This window comes from Notamacropus eugenii, chromosome 5 (assembly GCF_028372415.1).
Source record: "Notamacropus eugenii isolate mMacEug1 chromosome 5, mMacEug1.pri_v2, whole genome shotgun sequence".
NCBI classification, from domain to species: Eukaryota; Metazoa; Chordata; class Mammalia; order Diprotodontia; family Macropodidae; genus Notamacropus; species Notamacropus eugenii.
The window spans coordinates 256,810,710-256,831,867 of NC_092876.1; the positions used below are offsets into that span (position 1 = coordinate 256,810,710).

General features: G+C 35.5%; 1 long non-coding RNA gene across 1 annotated transcript in view; it reads left to right on the forward strand.

Moving 5' to 3' along the window:
- The window catches only part of LOC140505996 (uncharacterized), a 189,412-nt gene extending 170,686 nt beyond the window's left edge, over nt 1–18,726 (forward strand). The window contains exon 4 of the long non-coding RNA XR_011967730.1: nt 17,225–18,726. This is a non-coding gene — a long non-coding RNA (uncharacterized lncRNA). The remainder of the gene's footprint in view (nt 1–17,224) is intronic.
- Nucleotides 18,727–21,158: the final 2,432 nt, after the last annotated feature.

Sequence of the window (21,158 nt, forward strand, 5' to 3'; positions counted from 1 at the left end):
TATCATCAAATCACCCCAGTTCCATAGTTAGGTTTTACTAACTGATCTCAAAGAGAGTAACAATTCCTCACTGTTTTTGTCTAACTTCCTAGAAGTAGCCAGCCCATGGAAGGAAATTGTTGATTAACAATAATAGTAGCCAATATTTGTGCAGTTACTCTTCCAGGTTCTCCCTCCCAACTCCCTCTTGCATGGGTAGGTCGGTTCCCTAGAGGCAATAACTACTGTTTCCTTCAGAGTTCTAACAGTAACCCAGAGGGATCAGAGTTTCTAGTACTATCATTTACAAATCCCCCTCCAATGCGTTCTCCATTATCAACAATCCAATAGAACTCTATTGGCTTTTATAGTTATATACTTTATTACATGCTTTAAATTCTTATATGGGCTTTACAAATATTATGACTATTTGTTCCTCACAACAATCCTTTGAGGTATGTAGTACAAGTATTAATGTTCCCATCTTATAAATAATCTGTAGCTCATAGAGTGTAAGTGATTTATTCAAGGTCATATAGTTTATAAATGGTTGAATTAGCACTAAAACCTAATTGTTAACTTCAAGTTTTATGCCCACTCAGGCAACACAACAGTCTTATTTATTTAGATTACTGTTTTATGATTCCCATTTCCCCAAATATTATAAATCTGGACCCACTCCTCAGAGACCATTGACACTAAGCTTATGAGGCAGTACAATTTATTAAACGCAACATTAGAATATGAAAAAAATCTTTAAAGCCCTTTCATTTTTTTTTTTTTTGCAAACTGTGTGCGATAATTATCTTCTTCAGTATATCAAGGACTCATGACTTTATTGGAATGGGGATTCATTTAAATGAGGCAGATTATCACCTTACATGGAATACCCTCCCTCCTCACTGCTGCCTCATAGAATCTTTCATTCCTGTCAAGATGCAACTCAAACACTACCTTCTCCATGAAATCTTTCTTGATGTTCCCAGTTAATAGTGCCTTCCCTCCCTAACTACTTTGTATTTATTTTACCTATCAACCTCTTTATTCTATGTATACTTATATATGTTCATATTGTTTCTCTAGAAGAATCTAAGATCTATGAGAGCAAAGATTGTTCCTTTTTTGTCTTTCTGTACCCTACAACTAGCACAGTCCTAGTACATGGTAGGCATTTAGTAAAGGTGGATTAATTGATTGATTAGCTAATCTGACCCTCAGGTGACAGATTCCACAAGCACATATTCCATACACTTCCAGTTTGGAAGGATCTACTTACTCTTTATTGATTTAGCCTTTGAAAACCTAGTGTCATCTCCATCACCTCCACACCACAATGGAACATCAGGGCACACGCTTACTGGCAGTGACCTTGGATTATTTTCACCATCTGTGAAGTGAGCATATAATTTTGATCCTACATATTGTAAACCTTGACAATTAACATCTTTGTGAATCATTTGAGGTTCATGCATAAAAAGATGGAATAAGTACAAACTATTAATAAAGAAAATTATTGATACAATCCAGAAATGTAATTTGAATAAAGCATCAATGAATAGACATGAGGATGTATACAGTAACAGTCCAGCTACAAAATAAATTATATGCAGAATGTATTTGCATTATAAATATCTATCTGTCTGATACAATATACTTCTTAGCAGGAAACCCAGCTTGGTCATGTTCAGCTAAAAGCTGAACTTAACTTAACTTGCCATGTATACAGTCTTTGAAACCTTATGTTACCTGTCACAGTGAATATAGAACATTAACATTTTCCCCCTTTAACATTAATCTTCCCAATTCATCTCACAATGAAGAACCTATGTTTCCAGAAAATAAATTTTATCAGAGACCATTTTTTAACCAATTATGTTGAGATTATCTTGAAAACTATGTAACATACTTTTTAAGCTTTAAAAATTAGTTTAAAATGTGAAACATTTTCATCATTGTATTAGTCTCTTCAAAGAATTATGTTGAAAGAGTCTACAAATGAGCACTATAAGTGTTCTACTGGGTAATTGTCATAGTGGTTTGAACTTTAATGTACAGGGCTATGATCACATAGAACAAGGTTTCTAAGTTTGGTGACACATGTAAATAAGTCCACAGTCTAACAGATTCTTACTACATTTTTAAAATGTACTTTGTAGTTAAAAGAGTACTGTACTCAGCTGTTGAGTTCAGTGTTTGAAAGTTCACAGGGTAAGAAGCACTTGGTACTATGAATAATCATTGGTAAGCTTAGTGGAGAATGACATTTCTGATATAGGAGTTTTCTTTCATTGTTCACTAAATCTTTATTGTTTATGAGTCATGGAATGTTTGAGTTGGAAGTGTCTCATTTTACAGAGAGGACCCAGATATACTCAATGTAATATAAGTTAGTGGCAGATAAGTGGTAGAACCCAAGACTTTTGAATCACTGGTTCTTATAGGATGAGAGGTAAAGGAATGAAATTATATTCTGGTTTTTAAATTACTGAGAAAAAAGTTGCAAGTGTATATGCATTTACTGTATATATATATATATATATATATATATATATATATATATATATATATGATTTTATATATATATGTATATATGATTTTGATAGGTATTGTATCAATTTGAAGGCCAATTTATTTTTTCTCTGGTCTTCAGTTATATTTCTGTAACTACAGAAGACCTGTGGGTGGCAACAGTATTTCAATAAATCAATGATTTCACTGATGAATTTTCTTGAATTCTAAATCAGACAACAAACTTACAATACAAAATCACATTTTTCCAAATTAACATATATTACCACACACAAATGCCATGTGTTTTTTTCTATTTTCAAAATTAGAATTTCCATATTGAATAATTGACTAATACAGCAATTAGAAAGTCTTGAATTATTACTGCATATTAGTAATAGAAAACATTGCTTCATTGTGGGCACTCTGACTAATAGAGCAAGTAGCAACCTATCCACCCCTTTTCATCCTTATTCATATTCTTGTAAACAGTGTAACAGTATATTCTTGCACAATAGGGCCACATATGTAAGGATTTCTGCAGGTTGCATATTGACTTGGAAAAATCTTTGTTTTATTATCTTTTTATTCATTTTACTAAATATTTATCAATTACATGCAAACTGGTTTCTGTGAATTTGAGGCTATTCCAACACTCTGCCCTACAGAATGGCTCCTTGACAAGATGGAGGCCGTACTAGCATTGTTCTTTTTTTCAACCAATTTACGGGTACACAAGCAGCAATCAGGTCCTCCGTACGGTTTTCCAAACTTTTGCCACATGATTGGCTACTTTCTTTTTTTGAATCATTTCCTAGATGATATTATTTATTACACTTTTGTATACAAACCATCACTGTTAATATGCTGCAACCTATTATTTAGCCCTTTGGCTTACCTAAAGTTTTGAAGCTTTAAATATTGTCCCAAGAACATTTATAGAGGAAATTGGAAAGAGGATAGCAAACAGGCAGGAAATAGAACAGGTTTTCCAAGGTTTCTGTAGTCTCTAGTGATCTTTTTTCAACTTCATTGATGGCAAAACAACTACATTTGGACTCAATATTTGTACCATACAGGAAGTAGAAGTAGCACTTAAGAATATGAAGCTGGAGGGAGGAACCAGGATGGCGGAGTAGAAAGACACACATATGCTAGCTCCAAACCCACAGCACATAAAGTACTTATGAAGAAGAACTCCCAACAAATTCTGGAGCAGCAGAAGCCACAGAACAATGGAGGGGAGGAGATTTCTGTTCCAGAGAGACCCGAAAAACTGACAGGAAAGGTTTGCCATGCACCACACCCAGAGCAGAGCCCAGCAGGCTTCAGGGACAGAATCTCCAGCAGCCGGGCAGGTCCCTCCACCCACAGGTGCCAAAGGTCAGTGAGAGGGTCTTTTCACTCACCAAGAGGGGAGCTGGGTGTCCCCGTCACTCAGACCCCCTCGGGAGACAGCAGCAGAAGCAACAGCAGAGAGGGGCTCCCAAAGCAGGCAGGAGCTGGGATCCATTGTTGAAGGTCTCCACATAAACCCCCTGATGGAACTGAGCCCTGTGTGGTGGCCCTGCCCCCACCTCAGCAGCTGAACTTAATCTCACACTGAATAGCAGCCCCATCCCCACTGAAAGCCCTGAGGCTGGGAAGCAGCATTTGAATCTCAGCCCCCAAGCACTAGCTGGGCAGAACTGGAGGCCAGGTGGGTGTGGACAGGAAACTCAGAAGCTGTCTGGGAAAATGCCCAGAAAAGGGCAAAAAAAAAAAAAATAAGACCATAGAAGGTTACTTTCTTGGTGAACAGATATCTCCTCCCATCCTTTCAGATGAGGAAGAACAATGCTTACCATCAGAGAAAGACATAGAAGTTAAGGCTTCTGTATCCCAAACAGGCAAAATAAATATTCAATGGGCTCAGGCCATGGAAGAGCTCAAAAAGGATTTTGAAAATCAAGTTAGAGAGGTGGAGGAAAAACTGGGAAGAGAAATGAGAGAGATGCAAGTAAAGCATGAAAAGCAGGTCAACACCTTGCTAAAGGAGACCCAAAAAAAATGCTGAAGAAAATAACACCCTAAAAAATAGGCTAACTCAGTTGGCAAAAGAGGTTCAAAAAGCCAATGAAGAGAAGAATGCTTTCTAAAGCAGAATTAGCCAAATGGAAAAGGAGGTTCAAAAGCTCACTGAAGAAATAGTTCTTTCAAAATTAGAGTGGAACAGATGGAGGCTAATGAGTTTATGAGAAACCAAGAAATCACAAAACAAAACCAAAAGAATGAAAAAATGGAAGATAATGTAAAATATCTCATTGGAAAAACAACTGACCTGGAAAAGAGATCCAGGAGAGACAATTTAAAAATTATGGGACTACCTGAAAGCCATGATCAAAAAAAGAGCCTAGACATCATCTGTCATGAAATTATCAAGGAAAACTGCCCTGAGATTCTAGAACCAGAGGGCAAAATAAGTCTTCAAGGAATCCACAGAACACCGCCTGAAAGAGATCCAAAAAGAGAAACTCCTAGGAACATTGTGGCCAAATTCCAGAGTTCCCAGGTCAAGGAGAAAATATTGCAAGCAGGTAGAAAGAAACAATTCAAGTATTATGGAAATACAATCAGGATAACACAAGATCTAGCAGCTTCTACATTAAGGGATCAAAGGGCATGGAATAGGATATTCCAGAAGTCAAAGGAACTAGGACTAAAACCAAGAATCACCTACCCAGCAAAACTGAGTATAATACTTCAGGGGAAAAATTGGTCTTTCAATGAAATAGAGGACTTTCAAGCATTCTTGATGAAAAGACCAGAGCTGAAAAGAAAATTTGACTTTCTAACACAAGAATGAAGAGAAGCATGAAAAGGTGAACAGCAAAGAGAAGTCATAAGGGACTTACTAAAGTTGAACTGTTTACATTCCTACATGGAAAGACAATATTTATAACTCTTGAAACTTTTCAGTATCTGGGTACTGGGCGGAATTACACACACACACACATGCACATGCACACGTACACACACATAGAGACAGAGTGCAGAGAGTGAATTGAAGAGGATGGGATCATATCTTAAAAAAATGAAATCAAGCAGTGAGAGAGAAATATATTGGGAGGAGAAAGGGAGAAATGGAATAGGGCAAATTATCTCTCATAAAAGAGGCAAGCAAAAGACTTATTAGTGGGGGGATAAAAAGGGGAGGTGAGAGAAAAACTTGAAGTTTACTCACATCACATTCCACTAAAGGAAGGAATAAAATGCACACTCATTTTGGTATGAAAACCTATCTTACAATACAGGAAACTGGGGGATAAAGGGACAAACAGGGTGGGGGGGATGATGGAAGGGAGGGCATGGGGAGGACAGAGCAATTTGAGGTCGACACTCATGGGGAGGGACAGGATCAAAAGAGAGAATAGAAGTAATGGGGGACAGGATAGGATGGAGGGAAATATAGTTAGCCTTATACAACACGACTATTATGGAAGTCATTTGCAAAACTACACAGATTTGGCCTATATTGAATTGCCTGCCTTCCAAAGGGAAGGGGTGGGGAGGGAGGGAGGTAAAGGAGTTGGAACTCAAAGTTTTAGGAACAACTGTCGAGTACTGTTCTTGCCACTAGGAGATAAGAAATACAGGTAAAGGGGTATAGAAAGTTATCTGGCCTTACAGGACAAAAGAGAAGATGGAGACAAGGGCAGAGAGGGATGATAGAAGAGAGAACAGATTGGTGATAGGGGCAATTAGAATGCTTGGTGTTTTGGGGGGGGAGGGCACAAAAGGGGAGAAAATTTGGAACCCAAAATTTTGTTAAAATGAATGTTAAAAAAGTTAAATTAAAAAAATTAAATTTAAAAAAAAAAGAATTTGATATTGAAATTTTTTTCTCTCTGGACACTGACTGAATCAAATGAAAAAATTCATTACTGCCATATTGTCACATGACATGTAAGTGTGGGTCCACTTGCTTGTTACTGAGCATCACTTTGTTATGTTTTCTACTATGGTTAAGTCCTCACAATTGTCCATAGAAGAATTACATGAATTGCAATTTATCAACGACAGTTTTTTTCAAGTTTACTGAAATTACCTCTTTAGTTACTCAGTTGCTGAGATTCTTTCTTGCTTTAACTTAGTAAGTAGATTGTTGCAATGTTTACCCTCAAAATAGCAAAAGATAGAGGCAAATTGTTTTTAAACTTTATTTTGATGTAATCTAGTTTGGCAAATTCCTTCATTTCTTAACAACATGGCTCTCAGTATTTTGTATTGTATGTAACTTGAAGAAAGCTACAGGAAAATGAAGCCCGTAATCACCCTCTCTATCCCAGGGAAGATCTGAGAAAAGTATCAGTATAGGAGTTCAAGCTGCCATATTCACAACATAGACTGGGTTTCTAGTAGTAAAGTAGAGGGACTAAATTTTTAAAATTTCAGGTCAGATCTTTAATGTTGAGTGGTTTTTTTTTTGGTAAATTCCTGGGACATAGAATTTACCCATATTCAAATGTAAGTATAAAATCACATTCTAAATTTTTAACACATTCTAAATCTTTAATGCTCTAAATGCATTATTCAACTCTTTTCTGTTGTAGTTAATTGATAATTGTGCTTATTAAGTGTTATATCATATCTTGGTGACTAAGAAAATTATTATTAAAAAATATTATTTCCCAATGGCTCCATTTGGAAACACAAATAGATTATAACAAACCACAAGTGTAAATAAAATTAACTACGTATCTTTCCTACTTCAATTGCCACCTTTCCATTTGTTGTACCACTTAATTATAAGTTAAGAAACCAATAATTATGAAGAATAATAAAAACAGCTGACAACATTATAGGAGCTTACCCCCTCTGAATTAAGAAAAGCCCTGGAAAGCTAAGTACAGAGGATTCTTAACTGTGCAGTGCAGATCACCCAATGGCTTTCTACAATCCTAACCATAACCCAGGAACAGAAACCTCAAATATGTTTTGATAACAAAACAGAAGAGCAAATTCCTTAGTCATGTTTCATTCCTTCCACTTTCCAGAATAAGATAACTATAGAAGCATTCAGTGTCTATAAAAAAATAGCCAAAAGTGTTTAAAATTAAAACTATGTTTTGCTACCATACAGAAAATTCCTGCTTCAATTCAACTACATAATGTAGCCTTCAGAATTTTTCTAATCTATACAATGAGATTTGGTGGTCCTATTTATTGTTATTGGTTAAGTGATTAACAACGCATCCTACCAGTCTGCCTTTGATGGTTTCCCTCAGGATTGAAAAATTACTACCATAAACACATACTGTATACACATGTATATAGGATGAAATGTGTGTTCATTTATCTATCCATTGATCCATTTACTTGCTTATTTAATTATATATCTCTCTTCTTTTTCAATCTCCTCTCCCCTTCCCCTAGCACTTTACTTTGTTCCAGTATTACACGTTTTCTGTGAGATTAAGAAATGCAAAGCAAATGGCTTAGACGTTCTCACAGCAACCAGCTCTGGGAACAGTCACTATCCAAAAAAGCAAAAACCAAAAGGTTTGTCAACAGCATCCCACACTTCTCAGCTGTAGTCACACCTACAGACCACTTGTTACTCTTACCCAAACACCAAGGCAGCCATTACCTTGGCACAATTAACTATGAACGTGCCCTTCCTATCTTTGTTGGAAAGTTGTTGCTGAGTATCTGGGTAGATTGAGAGTTTCATCTCTGCATGGATGATGCTAGAGAGTTTGTTCAGGGACTGTGTACCCAAGGAATTGAACATTTGCCATGGCTAGTGGCCAAGAGTATGCTGCCTTGGTGCACAGTTCTATCCCCTAGCCTCTTTGCCCTCAGTATTGCTTCCCTTTCTCTAGCTTCAGTTTCCTTATCTGTAGAAGGATGACTATAATACTTGCACTATCCACCTTATAGGATCAAATGAAGATCAAATGAAATAATAGACATAAATCACATTATAAGCCATAAAGCACTATGGAGAGGTTACTTATTGCTATTGATGTGTTGTGTGTGTGTGTGATAATTAATCCAACACCACTCTTGTGTTGTGAATTATGTATTTTCCCTCTGGGTTAGGGGAATCATGGAAAGTACATTGGGCTTGAACTCCAGATATTTGGGTTTGGTTCCCAGTTCTGATAAACTGTGTCCTCTGGGGCAAATTACTTAACCTGACTAACTCATGGGTGCTGATGAGATCATTAAGTGAGAGATACAAAGAGAACCTAAGACAGAGAGGGAACATCCACAGTTAACATGAAATGGATGAAGATCTAGCAAAAAAAGACTAAGATGGGGCAGTGGGGGAGAAAAGAGACAGGGGGACAGGGAGGAAGAGGAGAGGGGAAGAAAATAACATTTATATTGTGCTTAATGATTTACAAAATGCTTTACTTTCAACAAAGCTATGACACAGGTAGAACATTTATATCCCTCCATTTTACAAATGACAAAATTAAGGTTAGTCACTATCGTTCTTTCAACTAAAAGTAGTACAACACACGAATGAACTTTAGTCTGACCTAGTGTCTGTAGTAATAATGCTTAAAAGGCTGTTGTTCAGGTAAAGGGGGAAGTACAGCTGCTGGGGAGACTGGGGTCTACCAAAGTGCTGGGAAAGGAGAAACCCAAGTACGAAAAGCTAAGAGTCTTCTGGAGACAGTTCAAATTGGCTTGGGAGAGTTGATTGATGAATTTTCAGTGTGATTGTTTACACTTTGGAAATCAGCTACCATTACAAATCAGGGCTTTATAATTTTATTGATTTCTATCCATCATTTAGTAAATATACATAAAAGTGTGTCATACATACTTTTTTTTGCAGAAAGCTAGTTGTTAAATATTTACCAGGACACTCTTAGTCTCAACCCTTCCTGGAGGAACATCATTTTCCTGAAAGGGGATGAGGTAGAGATGGAGTGTTATCTTGTCTTCATTTAGCTATCTTTTTAAAATAATCACTTTTATGTTAGCTTTGGTCTTGTTCCTACTCTTCACCTTACTCTTCATTCTCTTTATATATGTTCAAATCTTCCATGGTTCACTTAATACACCTCTGAATATCTTGACCCCAAACCCTTCATCCCTTTAATTGATGATTTGATGTCTAGGTCATATTTCTTCTATATTCATCACAAGACATGTCTTCTAGTACTGAAGCTTCTCAAATTTTCTCATCCATTTCCCAAGAGCTCTCCTCTCTTTTTCATCTTCTATCATCCCTACATCAATTGAAGAAATGGTCTTTCTCCCTGCCAAGACCAATCCTTCTATACACACCCTTGATCCCATCCTTTCCAGTTTTCTTTAGTCTTACTCTCTTTAATTTTAAATTTCTCCTTATCTACTAGCTCCTTCCTTGCTGCATATAAGTAGTACCATATCTTTATCCATCCTAAAAAAAAAAAAACTCGCTTGATCCAACTATTTCCATTAGCTCTCTTCTTGTATTTCTTCTTTCCTTCTCTAGTAAACTCCCTGAAAAGTGCCCCCATTTCCTCTCTTTTCACTATCTTCTTAATCCTCTGCAAACACTTCCAATATCATCATGTAACTGACACTGCCATCTCTCATCTTACTAGTGATATCTTAATTGCCAAATCCAGTAATCTTTTCTCAGTCATCATCCTTTTTTTGGCCTATTTGAAGCATTTGACATTCATATCTTCCAGAGTATCCTGGATACTCTCACAGAGCTCTGTGAATTTTCATGGCACTGCTTTATCCTGGATATCTTCTTCACTGTCTCATCCTTCCTAAGACTCCTTTGCTAAATCTTCCTTCATGTTACACCTACTAACTTAGGGTATTACCCAAAATTCTGTCTCAGACTCTTTTATTGTCTCCCTTTATACTCTCACACTTAATGTTCTCACTATAGGTTCAATTGTCATCTCTATTTAGATGATTCCTAGATCTATATATCCAGTCCTAGTCTCTCCTGAGGTTCAGTGTTGAGATCTACCTGTTAGACATTTTGAACTGGATGTCCCATAGGCATCTCAAACTCAATATATCAAAAAGAAACTCATTATATTTCCCTAACCCACCCCTACTTCTGAATTCCCCTTCTTTTTTAAAGATACCACTATTCTCAGAGTGACCCAGGTTCCCTTCTCTCTTGCTCACTCCACATATCCAAACAGTTGTCAAATCTTATCATTTCTTTCTTTACAATATCTCTGAAATACATTTCCCTTTCTGTACTCACACAACCACCACCCTAGTTCATACCCTCATCACCTCTCGCATGGAATATTACAAAAGCCATCTAATTGGCCTCCCATTCCAATATATCTCTCACTCAGATGCCAAAGTGATTTTTCAAAAGTGTAGGTTGAAACTTATTACTATTCCATCCAAGATTAAATATAAAGTCCTTTGTTCAACATTCAAAGCTCTTCAAAACCTGATCCATTCTTACCTTCCCAAAGTACTTACATCTTCCTTCATGCACTCTACAATCCAACTACATGGACTTACACATGTAAAAAATTCTCTTGTACCTTTGCACTGGCTGTTCCCGATACCAGGAATATTCTCTCTCTCCTTAAACCAGCCTCTTGGTTACCTGACTTCCTTTATGATATAGCTGAAATCCCACCTTTTGCAAGAGGTTTTTTTTCAGTGACTTCATGCTAATGACATACCCTCTGAGATTACTTTCCGTCTACTCTTTATGTATCTGGAAATACCTAACTATTTCAATGTTCTTCTCTTCCCTCAAGTTGTTCTTTGAAGGTAGAAACTATTTTTGTCTTTCTTTATATACCCGGCTCTTAGCACCTTTTATTGTAAATAGTAAGCACTTAATAAATGTTTATTGACTGACTGACTCAGATGCTAATCATGAAGACTAATATTAGCATCAAGTTATCAAGCATAACTGCTTAAATTAGAAAGCTGCCAAATGTACTGGCTTGGGGTAGGGAGGTCAGCTCCCCAGAAGTGGTCTTAGGATTGGTGATGAAACAGTCTCAGCTCTCAAGGTAGCAATACAATGATTTTTGGTCATAGTGTTAGCTCATATAATTAATTATATTATGTATCATGTATATGACATAAAATATATAATTATATTAACAAAAGTATTGAAAGTGAAGGACAAAGTTCATAGCAATATAATCCAAAAGACATCACGGAGGAAATCCAAATGGTCATAAAACTCTAGAGAAGTGGAATTCAAACATTTTGGTCTCAGGACACCTTTACACACATTAAAATTTTTAAGGATCCACCACAAAGAGCTTTTGTTTATGTGGATTATATCTATCAATATTTAGCATATTAGAAATTAAAATATATTATTTCATTTTACCATTATAATAACCCTAGGAGGGAAGTTCTATTGTTATTCCTGTTTCATAGCTGTGGGAACTGAAGCACACAGGCTTAAGTGAATTGTCCAGTGTTACAAATCTAGATAACATTACCTTCCTCATTTTCCTTTGTGGTCTCATATAATTCTTAGGAAGATGGAAAACCCTGAGGGGAAAAGTTGGCAAGAAAGGTTAGGAGTAGAACATGAACCTTCCACTTAGAAGGCCATGACTCTGAACCTTGAACTTCACTGCTATAAAAAAAAATCGACAAAGATTTTGCTGAACCAGACATTTGCCTTTAATGTCAGCAATTCTTGCTTGTTCCTGTGTTTTTTTCTTCACCAAAGAACAGAGGAAGAATTTACTATGTATGAATGAGTCTATCAAAATAATGATGCATTGCACACAAGCCATATCCTGAGAGCCAGAATACCAAGTCACAACTCTGATAATCAGTTCCAAGTCTGGGATGGCAAGCTGGCAGTCATGCCTTGTTTTAAATGTACACAGAACCTACAACATAAACACAAACATTATTATGGAAATAACATCCTGTTAACTGAATAGAGTTCTACTAAGATAACTTCCTCCTCAGTAATATGAACAAGAAAGATTATTTCTTCTCTCTTTCTCTTTTCCTTCCCTTTTTCTAGATTCCTATAGAATTCAATAAAGAGTAAGGATTCATTCATATATGGCTAGAATTTTAGGATTTCTTTCCTACATTATCAGTCTTTATCTCCTATATTTATGAATTATCATAACTATGTCATATCACTTTTGCATCATATTTAAATTTGCAGTTTCAGCAAATTCATAAAATATTTTTTCCTCTAAGACAACTGTAATTATAAAAAATTACTTATTAAATAAATGGGAAAAATGGCTTGGGGCATATAAAAATTGAAACTTCTACTGCTGCATTCCTGATAAACATGTAGCAAATTAAAATTTGTATTAAAAACTAAATGTTAAAGTATTTACATGAAAATAGGTATACAAAAAAGTACTCAGAATATTAGAAACAGCAGGTATCATAAATACATGTGGTAGGTAGACAGAATACGAAATAGAACAATTCCTTTATATGCCTAAGCATCTTTGTTTAATGTTGTTAGTTCCTCACTCAAAACAAAACAAAACAAACAAAAAACCACCATTATCTGAGTAAAATCATAATTGTTCAAATATTAGTTTCAAGTATATAAATTTAGTATCTAGGTGTTCAGTAAAAATTTGCAAAGGTATAGTCAAGCCACTATATTTCCACTTCTACCCTTCCCATGTACTCTGGAAAATTTGTTGCTTCCTTTTGCAGCCCCACACCCTGATCTGCAGAAGTTGCTTAGGTGGCAGTTACACCTATGATGACTGAGTGTGAGCCTTTACTCACACAGAGCTTAATTTTCATCCTCCCACATCCCAGTTCCTCTCTCTAAAATCATTGGGATATGCATGCACACAGCTATGATCATGATGTTTTTAATAGAGATAAGCTCATAACCACAGCATAGCAAAACCTATAAAAATAAAACAACAAAACCCACTATCAAACAGCTGTGCCCTGAACTGACCTACCTGTTTATACTCTGATATTATTGATGGTCTTTTTCAGGCTCATTGTTTCATAAAGCCAGATAAAATTAGTATGACTGTATGGGCAAATGTATATTGTTTCCCCAGAGGAGAAATGAAGCGGATGTCTTAAAACTGCGCTATTGACAGCAAGTTAGAATGGACATAAATAGCCCATCTTGCAGGGAAAAAAGATACTATGTTATATTTAAAGGCATCTTGAAGAAAAAGAAACATTATGCAAGTGTGTAAATATTTGCTTCATCATGCAATGTTTGTATCTTATTGATCCTTGTTGGTTTATTTAGGCAGAAATATTTTACTTAAATATAAACTGGTTGGTGAGTTCCCTGTCCATTCTTATTGACTTTTTCAAGTAGCTCCTGTTTCTTTTCTCATCATTAGAAATTTTATTCTTTGTGTCTTCAAAATCATATTCCTGAAAGGTTCCCATCCTTCTTGGGCTGACTTCGCTGGTAGAATATTAGTCCATGTGATACTATCTAATCTTCCTTTTGAACCCTTTGAATTTGCTTTCTCAAAATCTAAAGTATATGTCAGATTATGACTAGTTTTTTTTCTATAAAAGACTTTAGGAGGGAGTGATTATTATCTTCTTTTTATTTTTTCATCTGCCACCCACTCTCCTCTTATGGCTATTTTCCATCTTTTCTTTCCTACTCCCTATATCACCTGCCATAAAGCACAAAACTATCAACAACCCCCTCCACCTCCTTTTCTCTCATCTTCATTCTCCTCAACCCTATCCTGGGTCATCTCCAGTCATCCTGAGGAATATCTGGTCACTATTCAGATGGCTCCGGAGGAGAAGTGAGACTGGTGGCCTGCACAGCCCTCACTCACTCAAAAACAAAGTCAAGTGCAAGTCATGGCATCATTTCTCTGATGGCATGGTCTTTTTCAGCAACGAAGGATGAACTCTAACCATGATCCATATAAGTCAGCCCCAGCCTTTCCTGGGTTTTAATCCTTAAGTACCAGTTAGCTATTGGACATGTCAAAATAGGCATCCTAAAGAAATCTGAAACTTAACATGTCCAAAGGAGAAGTCATTAACTTCCATCCACCCAAACCACCTCGCTTCCAAACTTCTCTTTCCATCAAAAGTGGATTCTTTACCATTCATACAATCTCCCAGGTTCATAAACTTGGCATTACCCTTGACTCCTCATTCTCCTTCATCCCACATGTCTAATCAGTTGCCACAACATCTCTCACATCTGACCTCCTCCCTACACACATAGCTACCTTAGTTCTGGCCTTTCTCATCTTTCACCTACATTTCCGCAATGACCTTCTAATTGTTATCCCTGTTTCAAGTGTCTCCCCATTCCAATTCATCCTATTCACTGCTGCCAAAGTGATTTTCTTTAAACACAGATATGACCACATCATTACTCAGTAAAACTTCAGTGACTCCAGGATAAAACATATTCTCTTCTGTTTAGCTTTTAAAGCTAAACCTGACTCCATCCTATCTTTCCAGCCTCGTGGTACATTACTCCACCTCTACCGTTCTGCAATCTAGCCAAACTAGCCTTTTCTCTGTTCCTCCCACACAGCATGCCATATCTTATTTCTGCGTTTTAACAGTGAGTGTCCCCTATGCTTGGAATATACTTCTTTTTTACCTGTTTCTCAAAAAATCCCCTTTCTTCCTTCAAGATGCAACTCAAGTACTGACTGTAAAAAAAGCTTTTCCTGATACCATCCATCTGAAACTACTTTGTATGTATTCCTTTTATATTTATTCTGTACGTGCTTGTTATATGTGACTTGCTGTCTTTCCCATTAGAATGTAAGTTCTCTCCTAATAGTTATTGGTTCATTCATTGTATTTGTATCCCCAGAGTTTGGGTGCATAATGTGCTTGATGCATCGTTCAGTTGTATTTAAGTCTATGACCCCGTTATGGAGTTTTCTTGGCAAAGATACTGGATTGCCATTTCCTTCTACAAGGTGATATGTAGTCAGTGCTTAATAAATGCTTGTCAATCAAATGGTTCACAAATGTTCCTCTCACTTCTATTTGCTAGTTCCTCCCTGTATAGAAGCTCTCCTTATTAGTTTCTCTGTTTTTTGAAGGATGACTTTCCATTAAAGCAAGTCAATGCATTACTAGTGACTCTACCTTTGAATGTAGCAAATGTCCAGATAATTAAAGTCTCTTATATTGCTACACAGTGTCTCTGGGCCAGGCTTCTCAGGTTTCCTAAACACCTCATCTATTTCTTATTTCTTTCCCAGTGGTCAGTGATACATTTTAATGACAAAAATGGCTTCTGTTTCTCCCTCCACTGATTTTTATCCAAAAACTCTTCACCATACTCCTCTTTTTTATTTCTTCACATTAGTATACCTTATTGGTATACAATTCTACCTGATTCCCAACCCCATTCCCTTTAAACAATCTTGCTTCTTATAAGGTAAATCCATGTGAACCATATCCCACTCATCAGTTTTATTCCCTCCAAGTCTCACAGATACCTTTGTGGTCAAACATATCTTCCTGAATTAAGATTTTAAATTTTGCTCATTTGTTCTCTAAACTTTGGGTATTTCTGCATATTGCATTTGAAGCTATTGATTTTACTACTAGATTCTTTCTTGGAATGTTTCCTTTGAACTTCAAAGTGTTAAACTTCATTCATAATTGCTATTTTTCAACTATTTCATAATTGCTGTCTACCTTGATGGATGTACATAGGTAATTCCTTCTCCCTCATACTCCTTGGTCTGGAGTGGCTTTTTCAGGAGTCATTGCTATGTAATTAGTTTCCCCAGAAGATGGAATATTTCTTTCCTTTTAAATTGATTAAGGCTATCTGAAGTTTTCTGGGCTTCCTGGCATTTTAATTCAGAATTTCAGATAGTTTAGCTATAATTTTCATAAAATCATAGACCTACTGCTGGAAGGGGTTTTAGAGACCGTATAATCCTACATCCTCATTTTACATATGAAGAAAGTGAATCTTAGACAGGTTAACCGACTTGCCCAATGTCACACAGCATCAAAGCTGCCACTCTAGACTGAGGAGCTAGTCTTGAACTTTGTTTTTTTAATCTCCATAACTTCCCAGTTTTTTCATTGTTCTCTGGAGGCAAACTATTGGAAACAGAATTCAGGAGAAACCTTCTATTTCATTTTGGAGTTCTTTAGTGGAAATTTCACTCCAGTTCACTATCTTTTGAGTCTGGCAAGCTCCTTGAATCTATAGATACCACCAGTCACTTTGATAATTTCTTTAGTCACATTCCCCTAGCCCTGCATGTCATTCAGATGTAGAAGACCCAATTAAAATATTTATTCATCACAGTTCTTGTATAAAATGGAACAGCCCACACTTAAACTCCTATACATGTTTTTCCTGGTTAATTTTGCACACTATTTGACTTCTTAATTAATTTTTATCTCAGCTATAAAGTGTTCTTAAATATTTTTTAAAGTTTCTTTTGGTCATTTCAGACTTCAGTATATTTTGTATCTCAAATTCTTTATCCTTCTCAATTTGAGCAGAGACTAGAGTCTCTAAATGTTAAACAAACTACCTGGTTTCAATTGTTTTAACAACATGTTGTACAAAGTCCATTCAAGAATCTCTGTAGTTCATTTCTTAATCTCAGACTTAGATAAGCTTTCTAACAAATATTGATTGCTATTATTATAGTATGTTGATTTTCTAGCATCAGTTATATATAATATGTGGAAACTATGGTAGTAACTCAGAATCACAGAATATTAGAGCCTACAAGGGTCTTAGGGGCTCAGTTATCAACAATGGAGTGTCTCATCCAATGCCCTCATTTTACAGGTGAGAAAACTGAAGTCCAGACTATTCTAAGGAGTCACATGGAATCACAGAAATTAGAGTTGGAAGGAATCTCAGTGACAAGCCAGTCCAACTCAGAAATGAAAAAGAATGCCCATCGCAATTGATCTGACATGTGGTCATCTATTCTTTGCTTAAAGCCCTCCAATCAGGGACAGTTCCATTACCTTCTGAGGTAACCCATTCCACTTTTGCATAGCTTTGAAGAGAGCCTTTGCTGATAACATGCCTAAATTTGCATCATTGTAACTTCTAGCTATTGTGCCTAGTTATGCCATTGGAGTCCAAACAGAGAGACTAAGTAAACATTGTGAGGTCCTTTTTGAATCTAAAGCTAATATCATTTGATCCAATGACCCTAAGTATAATCCCTCTTCCACACAACAGTGTTTCAAGTGCTTAATGACCACTATCATGTACCCTCATTCATTTTCCATTTTTGAAAAGCAGAACATTCATCCTTGAGTTTTCCATAATTGTTCACATGTCACATGACAATCATATTTGCTTTCAGGACCTAAGTATGTACTTTATCTGGAACAGGTGACTTGAATTCACCAAAGTGCTTTCCTTGTCTTTCTTTCCTCATTCTGTCATTCCCAGTGTAAAGTTCACTCTCCTTGACCTTTACAAGGGCCTATAAAGCAGAATAAGAACTGAGAAGTTTTGATATTTCTGTCAATAGTTATTATCATCCTTCCTACCCGAAGAAATGGTCTCATATCATTTTGATCTCCCTCTTTCCTTTAACATAACCAACAAACAAAGACCTTTTTGTTGTCCTTATTTGTCCTCTCCAAGCTCAACTCATTCTGAATTTTTACAGGACAAGGATGTACTCTTAAATTTTCTCTTTTAGCTGCCCTACCTAGCTTTCTCTCTTCTGTGTATTTTTTTAAATTTATAAGTTGGCTATTGGGTTCTTTGTGCATACACATCAGCCTTTATTTTTTCTCATGAATTCATTGGATTTGTCCTTTTTTTATCTATATTTTCTTAAGCTAGTTACTTGTATCTGGAAAAATAATCATATTGAAATAGAAATTCCTGGTTAAATTATCTTATTTGCTGTGGACTTTTGGGTAATATTTGCTTACTTTACAAACAAAAAGATGACTCAAAATGCATCACAAAATGGACAAGGTTAAAATAACAAGTCTCTTTGTGAAATGGGTAGAATGATTTTTTAAATGGCTGTTTTGCCCACATTCTATTTTATTACATCATTACAACATTCCTGGTGATAGCTTCCAAACCTTAAGAAACGCTTTTAAAACTTAGTGGCTGGTAATCATAGAAAAGTTTGAAACAAGCATTTTTTCTTTGTATATATGGATGGTGGTGAGATAAGAAAAATGGAAATGGTAACTTATTATGCCAAAAAACAAACCATGGATATGCAATAGTTCTCTAATTATTACCATGGATTTCCCATGGGTCTTTATGGTCTCAAGTGTATTGATTAAATGAGAAGATTAAATAAATTTGCTTTGACTTTGCTTCTCAGCATGTTTTTATTTGCCCATCTTTCTGTCTTTCATAGTAAATTCCAAAGAAATTGATAGATTTAGATAAAATTTGATATGCTACAAAAGATAACAAGATACAATGTAAGTTTGCTATGCAGTACAGTTTCCCAAATTGAAAAATAATAGTACTTGATAAATTTTTATATTGGCCTTTTAAAGCTTTTAATTAAATCTGCCATATCAAGAAAAGTTACAGAATCATGCAATTACAATGAGTAAAGTCGATGGTTTCTAACCACAAATTATTCTTTTCTTATTGTTTACTTTTCCCAACTTGGCTATTGTATTTGAAAAAATAAACCTGGACCAATGTATGAATTTGCTATGTATTCTTGGGTCACATTTATTGACTTTACCAACAAAAATAAGTTTAACTAGCTATTCATATACTGCATATGCATGGAAGAGTTAGATTGTTTCCTATTGCATATTCCATATTGTGAGCACAGTTGCCAAAAAAGTTACAAATATAATAGATGAGATACTCCAAAATTCCAGGAGAGAAAACAGACAATTTTGTTTTAAAAAACTGAAAAAAGTTTTGCACAAACAAAATTAATGCAGTTAAAATGAGAAAGAAAACAGTTAAGTAAGGAAAGTCTTTGAAAAGATATTCTTTAGTAAAGGTTTGATATCCAAGACATGTAAGAAATTAATTCAACTATATGAGAATAAGAACTATTCTCTAATAGATGAGTGATCAAGAGATATTAACAAATAGTTCTGAAAAGGACTGAAAACATAATACAAAAACATACTCCAAAAAACTAAGAAGTATTCAAACTGAAACAAGTCAAATTCTATCCCACAACTAACAGATTAGAAAATATGGCAACAAAAGAAAATGATGACTATTGTAGGTATTACTGGAGAACAATAAGACTAAGGAGCTGTTGTTTGAGCTATGAATTGGTGCAATCATTCTGGAAAACAATTTGGAATTGTTTCCCAAAAAGGCACTAAAACTCTGTATTCTTTTGGCCCAATGATACCACTGTGATGCAAAGCTGCCAAAGAGATATAAGAAAGAAGAAAAGGACATACGTGTATAAAAAAATTATAGAGCACTTTTTGTCATACCAAAGAACTGAAAACAAAGAAGATCCCCACCAATAAGAGAATGAATATCTAGTCAAATTATGGCGTGTAGATGCAATTAAACATTATTGTTCCCTAAAAAATAACAAACATTGAGTGAACCCTGGGAAGATTTATATGAATTGATAAAGATTGGAGTAAGCAGAATCATGAAAATAATTTATATAAGGCCTATATTGTAAAAATAAAACAACTTTGAAAGATTTAAGAGAACTCTGATCAATGTAATGAACAACCACAACTCCAGAAGACTGGTGATAGAGAAATCATATTTCTCAATTCTTGACAGAGATGATGAGCTAAAGGTATGGAAGAAGGCATTCATCCTTATAAATGGATAATGTGTGAATCTGTTATTTTTGATTATACTTATTTTTTATGAGAGGATCTTTTATTTGGGAGAGGGGTAAAAATAAAGGGAATAGATGGAGTATTGATAAGAGTAGGAAAAAAAGAACATCAATGAAACATTTATTAAATATAAAAAAGAGAACAGAAGAGAGTTCAAAAAGGGAAACAGATAATCAGGACAGTATTGGAATCATGGTTATATATTTATCATACATTTAGGGGGAAAAAATACTGTACATAAGAGAGATTCACATAGCCAGAGAGGTGACACAGTGGATGGAATACTGGGCCTGAAGTCAGGAAATCCTGAGTTCAAATCCAGGCACAGACACTTACTAAACATGTGACTCTAAGCGAGACACTTAACCTCTGTTTACCTCAGTTTCCTCAACTGCAAAATGAAGACAATAATAGCACCTATCCCCAGGATTAAAATGAGGATCAAATGAGATATTTGTAAAGCCATTAACACAGTATCTAACTCAGGTGGTATATAAATACTAGCTATTATTATTTCATACACAATTCTCTTCTGTTCTTTGTATATAGAAATGATCTTGTTTCTTGATTTTTTCAAGTTCACAATAATATTTTTAAAAGAATAGATCATACCATATGAATCTTGTTTCCTTTTTTGAAAGGATTACTTGCAGACAAGGGGAATATTTTAGATATAGTTTACATAAGCATTAGTGTCACACTTAAAGTACCTCATCCTAGTAATATGGACAAGATAGAACAACATGGGCTAGATGAAGTTTCTGTTAGATAGGTGATTTGTATGATTAATCCAAAAAGTAGCTACATTAATGAGTTTATTCTGGTTTAGAAGGAGCTATCAAAGAGAATGCCCCTGGAATTTGTCCTTTTTCTCAACGGCATTGAAGAAGTCATAAAAGGCACATTTGCCAAATTTGGTAATGATACAAAACTGGAAA